A 14,833-nucleotide genomic window follows, 5' to 3' on the forward strand; every position below is an offset into this window, starting at 1 on the left:
GTGGCTTTCCTTCTCCTTCTAACTTCTCTTTCTCTAGCATTTACGCTTTTTTGCTCTCTTTTTCCTGTCTGAGGAAAAAGTCACCAGACGCATGCCTCCTCGTTGAGGTTTTTGGGGTTTCACATGGGGTTGCTCCTCGGAATCGATGCCTTTAAAGATAGATATCTATCTAGAGGGGTACTTATCTAGATTAGAGATTTTTAGAGCAGGTGGTAGTGTGGCAGGATGCAGGACTGGGGAGCAAAACCTGGCTCCTTCCAGCACTACCTCTTCGGTACCCTGTTTGCAAAGGTGTGACTGTCCCAAAACCACTTTCACTGACACATCTTTTGTTAGTCTTACAGGCTCTCTGAAGCTGGAATAATAAGCCCCATCTTAAGGAGGAGGGGACAGCCTGGAAGGATGTGGGGGCAGGACTGGGTCTCAGAATCCCCGGAGAAGGTTCAAAAATACACTTCCTCGGGCACCTGAGTGGCTCAGTGGTTGAGCCTCTGCCTTTGGCACAGGTCGTGATCCTGGGGTCCTGGGATAGAGGCCTGCATCAGGCTCCCTGCATGGAGCCTTCTTCTCCCTCTGCCTGTGTCTCTCTGTGTGTCTCTCTTGAATAAATAAATAGAATCTTAAAAACAAAAACAACAACAACAACTCCCCCTCTCCATCAGACTCTGAGGGCAGAGAATAAGACCACACCTTCTTACTTTCTGCAGCACCCCCTTCTCTGACTCTGCCTGCCCCCTACCCCAAACCATTGTATTCAGGCTTGTAACTGGAAGGTCCTGCTTCAAGCCCTAGGATTGGTTGGCTTTTTCCTCTTGCCCTACCTCCCCATTCTTTTCTTTTTTTTTTTTTTCTTTATTTTTTTATTCTTTATTTTTTTAAAGATTTTAAAAAGTCATTCACTTGAGGGAGAGACAGAGAGCATTGAGTGAGAGCATGATGGAGTGGGGAGTGGCGATCAGAGGGAGAAGGAGAAGCAGACTCCCCGCTGACTAGGGAGCCTCACATCGGGGGTTCAATCCCAGGACCCCGGGATCATGACCCAAGCCAAAGGCAGAGGCTTAATCCACTGAGCCATCCAGGAGCTTTATTATTTTTTCTTTAAATAAATATTTACTTTTAGAACAGTTTCAGATTTATAAGGGAGTTGCAAAGAGGATCCAGAGTTCGCACACACCCCACACCTAGTTTCTTCTATCTATCGCTACAATCTTACTCTACTACAGTAGGTTTGTCACAAGTGTTGAACCAACATTGATACATTATTATTAACTAAATCCTGACTACCTTAGTTTTCACCTACTATCCTCTCTCTGTTTCAGGAGCCCAGCCAAGACACTGCCTGACATTCATAGTCATGTTCTCCTTAGGTTCTTCCTGGCTGTGACAGTTGCTCCAATTTTCCTGGTCTCTGATGACCTTGACAGTTCTGAGGACTGCTCAGGTGTTTTTGTAGATCCCACTGCCCCTCCTCCATCTCTCCCCTTCTCCTTGCCTCTTCTTTCTTTGCAGCACTTACTACTTCACGACACTGTATCTTATTTTTATTCTGCAGAGTTTCTCTTCATGGAGTATAAACCCTGGGAGGGCAGGTCTTTGGCCTGTACGGTGCTATATCCCAGGGCCCTGACTGTAGCAGGCACACCGGCTGAATGAGTCAGTGTTGCAAAGCCTGGGTCACCCCCAGTGTATGGAGGCAGGAGTTTGGATCCAGGCTCATGACATCAAACCCTGCTGCTCCCCACCACCCCCTTCCCCCGGTACCCCTGTACCTTGGACTAGGAAGAGTCTTAGAAGGTATGTTTAAAAGCCAACTGCTGGGGGCACCTGGGTGGCTCAGTGGGTTAAGTGTCTGCCTTCAGCTCAGGTCATGATCCCAGGGTCCTGGGATTGACCTCTGCATCAGGCTCCCTGCAGGGAGCCTGCTTCTCCCCCTCCCTTTGCCTGCTGCTGCCCTTGATTGTGCTCTCTCTCTGTGTCAGATAAATAAATAAAATCTTAAAAAAAAAAAAAAAAAGGCAACTGCTGTTTCTGGAACACTGGCTCTGTGCCAAGGGCAGGGGCCTCCCCCAGCCCTGGGTCAGGAGGGCAGGAATGATCTCCTCCTAGGGTTGAACAGCGGGCAGGTTGTTGGGCTGGGATTTGAAACCAGGCATCCTGGGTTTGGAGTATTTGTGTTTTATAAAAAGGATAACTCGATTTCCGTTTGGAGCCCCCATATACTTGGGCCCAGAAATTCAATCTCCATCTGTTCAACATTGGCCCCATAAGGGCCTCGTTCACCTGGGCCACCTCTGAGCTATCTGGGTCTTTCTGGACCGTTCAGTCCATCTGTGACCCGAGATGAAGCACAAACCATCCACCTGAGTTTTCCTCCAGAGGGCACGGCTTGGGAGTGGGGGCTGCAAGGACCCCCCCCCCCCCATCTTCTTTTTCTCAGGCACCTCCACCTGGCCAACTCTCTGGGCTCCTCTGAGCCTATGTCCTCAGAAGTCAGATTTTCCAGGAATCAGTTCCCTCACAGTCTGTACAGCCCTTGTACCACCAGCACCACCACTATCATGACATTGTCCAAGGCAGCAGCTTTCTCGTCGTGTGGACTGGAGCCTGCAATAAGAAATGCATTTTACATCTTGACTTAATGCACACTCATGCGTACCTAAAAGGGCAAAAGCCGCAGGAAGTGGTATCCTGCTCCTGCAGTGGAATACGACCTGGTCATTTCTATTCTATTCCATTTTTGTAAACTTGACCCACTGAATGGGTTTACAGTACACAAAAGTGTTTGTATGTCACATCTTGCTGTTGCTATTAGCAGAAAATTGTTGCTATTAGGAGAAAATACCGTTTTATTTTTATTTTTTAAAATATTTTATTTATTTATTCGTGAGAGACAGAAAGAGAGAGAGAGGCAGAGACACAGGCAGAGGGAGAAGCAGGCTCCATGCAGAATCCCGATGCGGTACTCCATCCCGGGGCTCCAGGATCCAGGCCCTGGGCTGAAGGCGGTGCTAAACCGCTGAGCCACCTGGGCTGCCCCTGTTTTATTTTTATTTATTTATTTATTTTAAAGATTTTACTTATTTATTCATGAGAGAGACAGAGACATAGGCAGAGGGAGAAGCAGGCTTCCTGCGGGAGCCCAATGGGGAACTTGATCCCAGGACCCCGGGATCATGACCTGAGCCAAAGGCAGATGCTCAACCACTGAGCCACCCAGGTGCCCCGAAAATTCTGTTTTAGAGCAGAAACATCCAGTCCCACAGAGCACAGGCACTCTGTTCTAGGATAGCTCACTAACTGACATTTTCTGGGGGTTCACTCCGTACTGTTCGAAGCAGTTTACATATATTATGTCATGTAATTCTAAGAAAAAACTTTTTTAAAGATTTTATTTGAGAGAGAGAGACTGAGCAGACTTGAATGACAGCATGAGCAGGAGGGAGGAGGCAGAGGGGAGTTCTGAAGAAGCAGACTCCTTGCCAAACAGGGAGCCCAAACAGGGAGCTGGTGAGATCCTGGCCTGAGCTGAAGGCAGCCCCTTCACCAACTGAGCCACTCAGGTGCCCTCTAAGAACAATTCTAAATGCTGAAAGCCATGATTAGCCTCCCTGTTTTTTCAGATAAGAAGTGGAGGCTCAGAAAAATTAAGTCACTTGCCTGAGGTCACACAGCTCCACTCACTATACATACATTTCTTAGTTGAGGCAAATGGGCAAGGATTTGAGCTGGTTAATGTCCGCTTGGGAGGAAAGGACCCGCAGCAAAGTGAGCTTCCTGCCAGGATGGGCCAGGCAGGCAGGTGCCCTGAGTCCTCCGTGGAGCGGCTGAGGAAGTGGGCTCCTCATGCTTGCACCCCTGCGCCAGGCTTATGAGCTTGGCTCTGGCTGCCCTGAGTTAACCCTGCTTGTGGGCATGTGTGGGTGTCAGTGGTGAAGCCACTCAAGGTCGAACAAAGATGCTTACTGCATCCGCGAGAAGCTGCAGACGCTGGATGGCTTTTGGAGGGGAAGTTCTGCAGGAGAAGCAGCAGAAGGAAACAGGTCTGGAGGCCTGTGCGCTCTCCTGCCGCCTGCCTACCCGAGCCTGTTCTCCACCGACCAGCAGCTCCTTTAATAACCGAGACCTCTTCTTCCTCTTCCATAAAATGGGGCGGAAGGATTTCCCCTTCAGGGGGTCATGTGAGTGATAAGGCCTCGTCTTCTAGGCGGCTAAGATGCTCCTTTTCTTCTGGGACTGCTATAAATTCTCCACCATGGCTCGTCTATTTTGTTTACAATTCAAAGGGAACTTGAAGTAGCTTCCTCCAAACACACATGACAGCAGTTAAAAATAAAGCAAGAAAGAGATCAGAAACCATAGAGAGGAAGGCAAAAGGCAAGTCTATCTGGAACTTGAGAGACAAGGGACAGTGATGACTGTGCTGGATGTTATGGTCGGCATCCATCTCCTGGCACCCCAGGCAACAACAGAGGGAGATACGTCGTATGGTGCTGGTCTCAAAAAGGAAATGTGCTGGGTTTTCAGGAGAGTGAAACTTCTAGGACTGGGGCATAGGCAGCAGTTAGACACTGTGTGGCCCCCAAATGATTAAACCTTCCAGAGCCTCGGTTTTCTAATCTGTAAAGTGGGGATAAGCTATCCCTTGGGAGGCTGTTTTAGGGACAGGAGATAACAATATGAGGAGCGTATCTGAGCATTTGGCACACCTTGGTTCCCCGTGTTGCACATTACAAAGCATGACGTGAATGGCTGTCCTCAGATATTCACTGAAGAGTGCTTTTTTAAAAAAAAAAAAAAGTTATTTTCTTTTTTAAGATTTTATTTATTTATTCATGATAGACACACACAGAGAGGTAGAGACACAGGCAGAGGGAGAAGCAGGCATCATACAAAGAGCCTGGTGTGGGACTCGATCCAGGGTCTCCAGGATCACACCCTGGGCTGCAGGCGGCGCTAAACCACCGCTCCACTGGGGCTGCCCTAAAGAGTGCTTTTGAATGATGCAAAAGCATTCCTCACCTGATGGCTTCTTCCACGGAACTCTGAAAGCCAGGGAGTAAATTGTTTAAATTGCAAACTAGCAAAAGCAGGGCTGGGACGGGTGTCGGAAACCTCAGGCGGGCTGCCTACCCTGCCATCAGATTTTCTCTCTGATGTGTCCATTTCTCTTCTGGCTCTTGGCTGTATCTCCCTGGAGTGGGCTGGAGACTTCTGCTGAGGACAGTGAGATGAGCCTGGGGTAGGATGGCCTGGGCTGTGAGCCTCTGATGATTTGTTGGGAAGGATATTAGGGTACATTCCTGAGGACAGACCCAACATTTTTTCTTTTTCTTTTTTAAGGTTTTATTTATTTATTCATAGAGACACAGAGAGAGAGGCAGAGACATAGGCAGAGGGAGAAGCAGGCTCCATGCAGGGAGCCGGACGTGGAACCCGATGCTGGAACTCCAAGATCACATTCTGGGCAGGGCGAAAGGCAGGTGCCAAACTGCTGAGCCACCTAGGCGACCCAACATTCTTTCTTAAAGGGACAATATGGGCCCTTGTGAGCTCCTCCACCGGCGTCCTGTTGAGAGTCCAGAGAGCCAGCAGCCTAGATCTCAGAACACTGGAAGCATTGAGTAACCAATGGGTCTTTCCTCATGCTGTTCCCTTTCCTGGCTGCAAAGGGAAGTCTCTGGTCCTCTCTTTGCTGCAGCCAGAGCTGGGCCCATGCTGGTCCCCGGAGGCAGGGGTATTGCTTGGGTAGAAAGAGCCCTTCTGAAACCTCAGGTTCCTCATATCTCCAAGGGGAACAACAGGTGTTTTACTTCCCAGACCCGGTTGGGGAGGGTCCTTAAGTCATTGTCTAAGCAACTGACTCTTTGGCCATCACACCCTAGAAGGGTTTGAAGCTACTATTGGAACCTGGCTAATCCCACACCCCCTCTTTGTTCTTGACTTGCCTGAGCTTAGAGGCCATGGCTTTCCTCCAGGGCTGAGCCCATGGGACTTTGCACCCTGGGCCTCCATTACCCTCCCTCCAGCCCAGCTACCCCACTCTTGGCGCTGGGAGCACTGCCCGGGTGCCTAGAACTGCAGCCGCCGCGTCCCTCTCCCGCCCTCCAACCTTTCTCTGGCCACTGGAAATTCTTGGTGTGTGAACGTGGAAAGCGTGGGGGTTTTATGGGCTTTAGGACCTTTATTTGGTTGTTTTTCTTTGTATAAAAAGAAAACTTGTTTTGAAGAAGGGCAAGATGCAGCTTCCAGACACCTGGGATGCTGCTCCTCCAGCCGCAGACGGGGTGCGGATTTGGGGGGGTGGAGAGGACGGGGTGGGGGGTGGGGGGGCTGGCGGGCGGCAGGAGGACCTGTTGTTTTTCCTGTTGCAAGTAAAAAGGAAACAAAGTGGGAAGTGGAGTGTGCGGGCTGTCAGCAGGCGGGGCGCCCCCAGCGCGCCCCGCCTCCCTCCCTCGAGGCTCTCTCGCGCCCAGCGCCCTATAGCTCCTAGCGGCCGCCGGGCCGAGCCGCCCAGCCCCTGCCAACCGCGCCGGGACCGGTAAGCGCTCGCCTCTGGCTGCGTCTGGGGAGGTGGGGAAGAGAGCCCCGGGACCCGGGGCTTCGGGGACCTCGGGGACCTCGGGGGCCGGCTCGCGGGCGTCTCCGGGTGCCCACAAGCGGCGCGCCCTGGCCGGGTGCGTCTCCGCGTCTGGCGAGCGCTGCAAGGGGCGCCCTCCCGGGGAGGCCGCCGGGACCTGGGCGCTGCTGCGCGCCCCGCGGGGCCCGACCGGCAGTTCCCCGGCTCGGCGGGCCCGGGCTGCGCTCCAGCGGCGGGCGTGGAGCCCGGCGGGGCTCGGCCGCGTGCGCCCTGCCCCGAGCGCCGCGAGCCGGCAGAGGGTGCGCTCCGGCCGCGCTCCCGCTGCCGTGCGGCTCCGGGCTCCCGCCTGGCGCGGGCGAGCGGGCACCGGGCGGGGAGCGGCCCAAGCCGAGTCTGCCGCGCGCCCCCCTCCGGCCCCTCCCGGCGCGCCTGGGGGCCCCGGGCCTCGGGCGCCGCTCGCCGCGTGTTTACTGCAGCCGCGGGCGGAGACCTGCCCCCGGATCTGCGGCTGAGCCCGGGTTACGGCGGCAAAGCCGCCTCCAGTTGCATTTCCGGACTCTTTTCCCCCCCTTCTTTTTAATACTCTTACCCGTAATTCAGCCACAGTGAGGCTTCATCTTTTTTTAAATCGGGTTTCCTGTTTTTATTTAGGCGTCCTTCTCTGCTCCTCGCCTGAAATCGAGGAGAGGGGAAACAAGGAGACCTTTGGTGGGGACCGGGATGCGGGAGCACCCAGCGGCCGATGCTCCGCCCGGGTGGGAGATGGGGTCCGTAGGGCCAGGAGAAGACAGACGGGAGGCCCCGAAAAGTACGCTCCGGACGGGACGAGGGTCGGGATGGGATCTCTGGGACTGCGGTCGGGCGCCTGGGGCGGCCCGGGCTGGCGGTCCCCGTACCAGACCTGGTCCCGGCACGCTCGGGGAACTGCGGTTGGAGCCCTCGGGAGTCCTCGAATGACCGAGCAGCTTTCGCTTCGTTCAGGTCCCCTGAAAGTAGAGAGCTGAGGGTCTCGGACCCCAACAGAATATCCAGTGGGGCTGCTTCACCTGCACTCCTGGGGCAGAAAGCCCCATCGCGCACCCCCGCCCCCAAATGTGCTGTGCAGTCGCGGGTGGACGCGGGAAGCGTGCCCTCGGGGTGTGTGTGTGTGTGCATAGGTGGGAGGGGAAAGTACGCTCCTCCAAAGGCACCTTGAAACGGAGGATTCATCCCTCTGCTCACTTCCAGGAGAGAGGACTGTTGGAGCCCCTGGCAGTGCCTTGGTGTTCTTGCCAAGTGAATGAATGGTACCCTTGGGACTCCACCCCCCCCCCACCAGGCAAAGGATCGACCTTTTTACATACATGTTTTCAGTTGAACAGTCATAGGAGCTGAATGATGTCTCCATTTTCCAGTGGAGGAAACTAAAAGGCCCAGAAAAGTTAAATAACTCGCGACCCACACAATTTGCAAGTAGCTGATCCAGAACCCCAGTACCTTCCCCCCCACTGAAGCGTTGGGTCATCTGTAGGTGCTGTGGTTTGCAGATTAAGGAGAACATTTTCTAATAGTTCTCTTGGCCTGGGCATGGGGAATCTCGGATGGCCTTTCAGAGATGCAGCCTCTAAGGGACCCACCTTGATAATCCCCTGTTAACCATCAGGTTTTGACTGGGGTGATTAAGTGTAGATAAAGAATCTTCTGATTAAGGAAGCTGCCACCAAACACAAAGAGATGGGAATAGAACTTTCTCTTCTGCTCTTTAGAGCAGAAGTTTGCCAATGCTTCAGCATTTCCACGCCCTGCTGTGGTTTGATTTTTTGACTTCAGGATTCCATCCATCCTGCCTCATGAGAACACTGCCTAGCACATGCTGAGGTTGGTTATTTTGCTGCTTTCACAAACTCCTGCAAGTGATGAAAGACACTCTGGGAGGCGAGATGGGAGTGGTGCTCTTGAAACCTTGGCGTTGCCTGTTCTGAGACATCCCAGCTTACCTCTTTCTGAGCCCCACTGCCCCCACCTCCTCTGCCCATGTTTGGAAACAGTGCTGGCTGCTCTGCATATATAGATGTTTCTGGAATTAGGGCAAGTGCCCCTGAGGTACTCCTGGCCACGCCAATGGTCCCCTTCCACCAGGACTTTTCTTGCTTCACTACCCCTAACATCTAACAAGTATTTATTGAGATCCCCTCCCAGGGGCTGTGCTAAGAACAAGGCAGGCAGGCAGGGAGGGTACCAGCCCCCTCCCCAGGTGGGTGGATCGGCATCTTACGAGACACAGACAGTCCGCCTGAAACTAAAGACCAACCTTGGGCCTCATTCACCTGTGCTCTCAACACTGCTTTGTCCAGGGAGTTCATGGGGATATGAACGGGGGTGTGAGGGGTCAGTTCCTGCTTCACCTTGTTTTTCTTCAATTGCACAGTTAAAGGGAGTTAAAGGGAGAAGTGAATGTGCAACTCATGAGGCAATTCCCCTTTGGCTGGCTTATTTTTCAGAACGATTTTTGTTTAGAGAGCAGTCTCCTCCCTCTCAGAAGCCAGCTGCTTCTGTGGGTCTGGTGATGGGTCGTGGGGCCCCACCAAATGTTTCTTTACCATGGGATCTTAGAAGAGCTCTTTGAGCCACTCCCCAGGGGACAATCATGTTTACCAGCAAAGCTGTTGGAAGGGCATGTCCAGAGCAATGTGCCCCAGGAGGATTCGGGAGCGCCGCCCTGTCTGATGGTGGAGGTATGTAGTCATTGACCACCAGCTACACAATGGCAGAAGCCTGACTTCTCAGGAGGAGAGGGAGACTTCTCCTATTTGTGTCATGGCCAGTGTTTCATAAATGACAAGGGTTGCAAAACTTCTCTCTAAAACTGAATTTTCTTTAATTTGGTTGGTGGAAATCCCCCCACAATCATATCAGAAATGCTGCCAGTTTCAAGATGGAAAAAAAGAAAAATTAAAAACCCAGGAACCTTCCTCCTCACTCTTTCCTAGCAGACACACACTGTGACTTTCTGTGGGTCCTACCAAAATATGGCAAAATATGGCCCACTCTCACCCTCCCTGGGGGCAGCAGAGTCCCTGGGGTCTGAGGTTGGTGCAGTGAAAGCTCCAGCTGCCCTGGTTTGTGTGCCTGTGAGAACTGCTCCCCTACATACACTCCTTCCCCAAGGGTGATAACCTGGCTCCCTCTGATGAGGCTCAGGATGTCTCCTAGAAATGGGTGCTTCCCAAGGCCGCCTACTTTCTGGGCCAAGAGGGAGAGTGCTTGTAGTAATGGGTGTGGCATTTCTAGAGTGGCATTTCAGTTAGCTTCGGTTTCACTCACTTTGAGGGAAATGCTTTCTCCACTTAGAGAAAATGCCAGGAGAGTGGGGAGTGGGTGGTTAACTTGAGGAACAGCCGCCGGGGAGGGAGCGAGCTGCCTGGCTCAGGCTTAGGTCCAGGCTTCGGTCCCGGAATGATGCTGTGTTTGTTGCCTCGGGCCGCCGCCGTAACAAACCACCACAAATTTTGTGGCTTAGAACAGCAAAAAATGTATTCTCTCACAGTTCTGGAGCTCAGAAGTCCCAAGTCAAGGTGTCAGCCAGGCCTCGGGAAGAATCCTTCCTGCCTCTCCCAGCTCAGGTGGCTCTGAGGCCACACCACCCTACTCTCTGCTCCCTCGTCTTGTCTGTGTCTGTATCTTTCTGCTGTTTCTTAAAGGACACTTATTGGATTTAGGGTCCATCCTTAATTACATCTGTGGAGATCCTTTCTCTGGATAATGATTTTCCCAAATAATCCACAGGTTCTGAGGGTCGAGACTAGGGCACATCCTTTTGGGGCCACTATTCAGTCTGCGGCAGATGGACAGGAGCACGTTTCTTTCAGTGGCTGCTGGGAAGGTGTTGAACACAATTATCTTTGCAGGAAACCAGCTGTCCCCTGGGTCTGGGCCCTGGGCTGCTGCTTCCTAGTGTCTACCCTTCCTCTCCTATCTCCAGCTTTGTAAACTGGCAGTTCCCCTCCCCAGGGTCCCAAGAGCACAAAAGACAACTTCCAAGCTGGAAGAGGCTACCTGCAGACTAAGTTCTGCACCTGCAGAAATGCCTCCGCCTCCTGGCAGTCCTCCAGTCTCCCTCCTGATCTTTCCTCTTCTCTTCAAGAACTCTGCTCAGGGCCCCTCCCAGCCAGGGCTCCCCCCACCCTCTGTCTGGGGCCACAGAGCACCTCTCATTTTGGAGTTTCCTCTGTTGAGCCGCTCCCCGCCTCCTCTAGAGGTGGGAGCAGGGCTCAGTTTTATTGCTGCTTCTGCCTGGCCACCCAAGGGGCCCTGGCTGTGGGATGGGTGCTGAGACGGATCAGGAGCTCCCGGGACAGGAGGGTGCAATTAAGGAGTGCTCCAGGGCTCTTTGGAGGGTGGGGCCCCTCTCCTGCCACCCCTCCCCCTCCCCCCCCTCCCCCCCCCAGGCTGGAGCGGGGTATGTGTGCATTGCTATGCTTTGCTTTGGTTGTGAAATCTGGGAGAAGTATTTTCTTATCAACAGGGAAGCAAGGTCATAGCCCTGTTATTGCAACTTTGAAAAGTCACTTAAGTGTGGTGGGGTGGGGTACGGAGGTGGTGGTGGGAGTGTTGCAGGGAAGAAGTCCTGTCTTTGGATTGGGTTTTCTTTCTTTTTTCTTTTTCTTAAGATTTTATTTATTTATTCATTAGAGACACACACAGAGAAAGAGAGAGGCAGAGACACAGGCAGAGGGAGAAGCAGGCTCCATGCAGGGAGCCCGACTGGGATTCGATCCCTGGTCTCCAGGATCACGCTCTGGGCTGAAGGCGGCGCTAAACCACTGAGCGACCTCGGCTGCCCTCAACCTCTTTTTATCTGCTGAGTGCCCTCTGGCAAATCACATAACCCTCCTGAGTCTCAGAATCCCCAACTATAGCATTGGTAGAGTAATACCATCATCCGGTAAGATTTCATATGTTGTCACATGTTTAGTGCCACACACACAGCCACATGGCAAAACATGCAATGCCTATAAAGGAGCTGGTGCAGGGGCACCCGGGTGGCTCAGTGGTTGAGCGTCTGCCTTCCACTCAGGTCCTGATTCCCGGGTCTTGTGGTCGAGTCTCACATCGACCTCCCCGCAAAGGGCCTGCTTCTCCCTCTGCCTGTATCTCTGCCTCTCTCTGTGTGTCTCTCATGAATAAATAAATAAAATCTTTATAAAAAAAAAAAAAAGGAGCTGGTGGATAGTGGGTGATCCGTAAGTATCATTATCCCATTATCCCAACACAGCCACTCCCAATTTGAGTATCTTTCCCACTTTGGGGGGGTACACATTTGACATAGTTGTACCTAGTAAGCATGTGGGGGTTTTTATATTAATTTTTGTGTTTCAGTTGTAAAATATTCATGAAAAAATTTACCATCTTGATCATATACAGTTCTGTGGCATTTAACACATTCACACTGTTGTGCAACCAGCACTGCCATCTCCAGAACTTTTTCATCTTGCAAAATTGAAACTCCGTCCCCATTAAGCAATTTTTCCCTCTACCCCCACCATCTGGCAACCACCATTCTATTTTCCGTCTCTATGAATCTGACTGCTATCTGTACCTTATTAGTGGAATCATACAACGTTTGTCCTTTTGTGACTGGCTTATTTCACTTTGCATAACATCCTCAAAGGTTCATCCCTGTTGTGGCACATGTCAAAACAGGCTTCCTTTTTAAGACTGAATAACGTTCCATGGTGTGTATATGCCACGTTTTGTCTATCCACTCATCTGTCCATGGACACTTGGATTGCTTCTGTCTTTTGGCTATTAGGAATGATACTGCTGTGAACACAGGTATACAAATATTTGTTCAGGTTCTTACTTTGAATTATTTTGGATGCATACCCAGAAGTGGAATTGCTGGATCATATGGTTGGTATTCCTATGCTTAATTGTTTGAGGAGCAAGGCTGGGCTTCTGTAGTTTGCTTTATTCACTTAATGTTGGCTCATTGGCATGTTTCCTCTTTGCTTCACAACCTAGCCATCCTTCTCAGTGGCATTGTAAGTGTCAAAGGAACACCATCGTTATACCAAGCATCCTCCATTGTGGGACATTTATGTTGCTGTGTGTAAACACATACACACACGGGCACATGAGACTCAAAATACTGTCATTGACATTTTCTCATATTTGAGAGTTATTATATCAGGGCACCTGGGTGGTTCCGTTGGTTAAACATCCAACTCTTGGTTTTGCTTCAGGTCATGATCTCAGTGTCATGGGACTGAGCCCCATGTCAGGCTCCACGCTCAGCATGGAGTCTGCCTGAGATTCTCTCTCCCCTTCCCTCTGCCCCTCCCACTTGTGTGCAAGCTCTTTCTCTCTCAAATAAATAAAAAAAGATCTTTTTAAAAAAGATTTTATTTATTTATTCATGAGAGACACATAGAGGCAGAGGGATAAGCAGGCCCCTTGTGAGGAGCCCGATGTGGGACTCAATCCCAGGACTCTGGGATCAACCCCTGAGCCAAAGGCAGATTCTCAACTGCTGAGCCACCCAGGTGCCCCTAAATAAATAAATCTTTGAAAAAGAAAAGAATTATTGCATTAAAGACATTGAATATTTTGATGGCTCTTCCTGCTAAATGGTTTACCAAGAAAGACTGGACCAATTAATCCCGATGATACATAATAGTTTCCCCACATGCTCACTAATATTGAATAATATTGGGAAAACATGTTTTACTCATAGGCCCCAAAGGTAATCATCTGAAACGTGTTTCTCTTATTGCTAATGAGGTTAAACAGCTTCCTTTTTTGGCTCTGGCCGTGTGTATAACATGGGGTTTGCTGCAGTGTAATATAGCATTTAAACCCCTGAACTCTGGAATCAGATGGATTCAGATCAAAAACCTTAGCTTCCCCATTTGCCAGCTGTGTGACCTTGACTAGATTACTTACCTTCTCTGATCCTTGGTTTCCTCTTCTGTAAAATGAAGCTAATGCAACCTATTCATAGGATTGTGTCAAAGATTAAATGAGAGGGCAGCCCTGGTGGTGCAGCGGTTTAGCGCCTCCTGCAGCTGGGGGAGTGATCCTGGAGACCCGGGTCCCACGTCGGGCTCCCTGCATGGAGCCTGCCTCTCCCTCTGCCTATGTCTCTCTGTCTCTCATAAATAAATAAAATCTTAAAAAAAAAAAAAAGATTAAATTAGATGATGAACATTAGCTAGCACATAGTTGGCAGCCAGGAAATATTAGCTGTTATTGTTCTTACTGTTATTCTAATTTAAGTTAACAAGTCTCCATTCGCCATCAAGATTCATCTTGTTTCATCTAGGGGAGACAGTACACACTTATGCTGAAGGGATTTAGGTTAAGCACAGGGATCAGTTTCCTGCTATAAACACAGACGGTCCTAGGAGGGAGCTGATAGCCGCCTTCTGGTGAAGTGGGCAGCGTCCTTGACTGTCTGGCTGGATTTGGGCATGAGCCTCTCCGAGGCAAGCAGATGCCAGGGGATGCTTTACCTCCCTGGGAGATGAGAAGAGCTTCGACGGGGTGCCCAGAATCCCGAGGGCCCAACAGGGCTGTTTCTCCAGGACCCTGTTTCCTGCAGTCCTGCAGCCTCCATAGCGTGCAGATGGCAGATAAAGCCACCCTGATTGAGTCCAGAGTTCATACTGGTGGCTGTTCCACTACTGATATCCAGATGCTCCTTCAAACAGTTTGGGAAACTGAGGCAGGCATTTCAAGGGCGGGACCTCTGGGCTTTGGTGCCAGCATGGGTCGCTGCCCACAAAGCCAGCTTTTACAGCCCCTTGGAGGAGGGTGGGAGGCACTTCCCTCTCCGGGAGACGTTGGGCAACCCCTGGGGAGGGGGATGTCGGTGGAACACACAGCACTTGTACACGCTTGTGCATGCTTGTGCATGCTTGTGCATGCCTACTGCGTGCATTCTCTGCTGCTGCCGACCCAGGTCTGAGGGGGGGGTTTAATGAAACTGGGATCTGACTCTCAACTTCTTCTCAAGAAGTTTCTTTTGGGGGAAAACATAGAAAACCCCAACATTCCCTGTCACCTGTCTCTATGTTCAGAGCCAATGAAAGGACGAGCAAGACCATGCCTCCCGCTTCTGGTGGTTCCTGGGCCCGGGACCCGAATGTTTGCTTCCTGTTGTGTGGTGTGGTGAATTTTTGAGTAACATAGTCCATCTGCTGTCCGTTGGAAAGCAGTGACGAATTGTGGGCTTTTTTAAAATTAAATGCAGCAGCACATTGAAAATGTGGTAGT

The 14,833-nt window shown here is 51.2% G+C and overlaps 1 protein-coding gene across 4 annotated transcripts in view; it reads left to right on the forward strand.

The window, feature by feature from the left end:
• The first annotated feature begins 6,378 nt into the window (after positions 1-6,378).
• The window catches only part of PIK3CD (phosphatidylinositol-4,5-bisphosphate 3-kinase catalytic subunit delta), a 51,733-nt gene continuing 43,278 nt past the window's right edge, over positions 6,379-14,833 (forward strand). For 3 of the 4 annotated variants that reach the window (XM_072731234.1, XM_072731232.1, XM_072731236.1), the window contains exon 1: positions 6,379-6,538. The gene's annotated coding sequence lies outside the window, so the exon portion shown is untranslated. The remainder of the gene's footprint in view (positions 6,539-14,833) is intronic. The other variant, XM_072731231.1, reaches the window with a different exon arrangement.

This window comes from Vulpes vulpes, chromosome 12 (genome assembly GCF_048418805.1).
Source record: "Vulpes vulpes isolate BD-2025 chromosome 12, VulVul3, whole genome shotgun sequence".
In the NCBI taxonomy this organism is placed as follows: Eukaryota; Metazoa; Chordata; class Mammalia; order Carnivora; family Canidae; genus Vulpes; species Vulpes vulpes.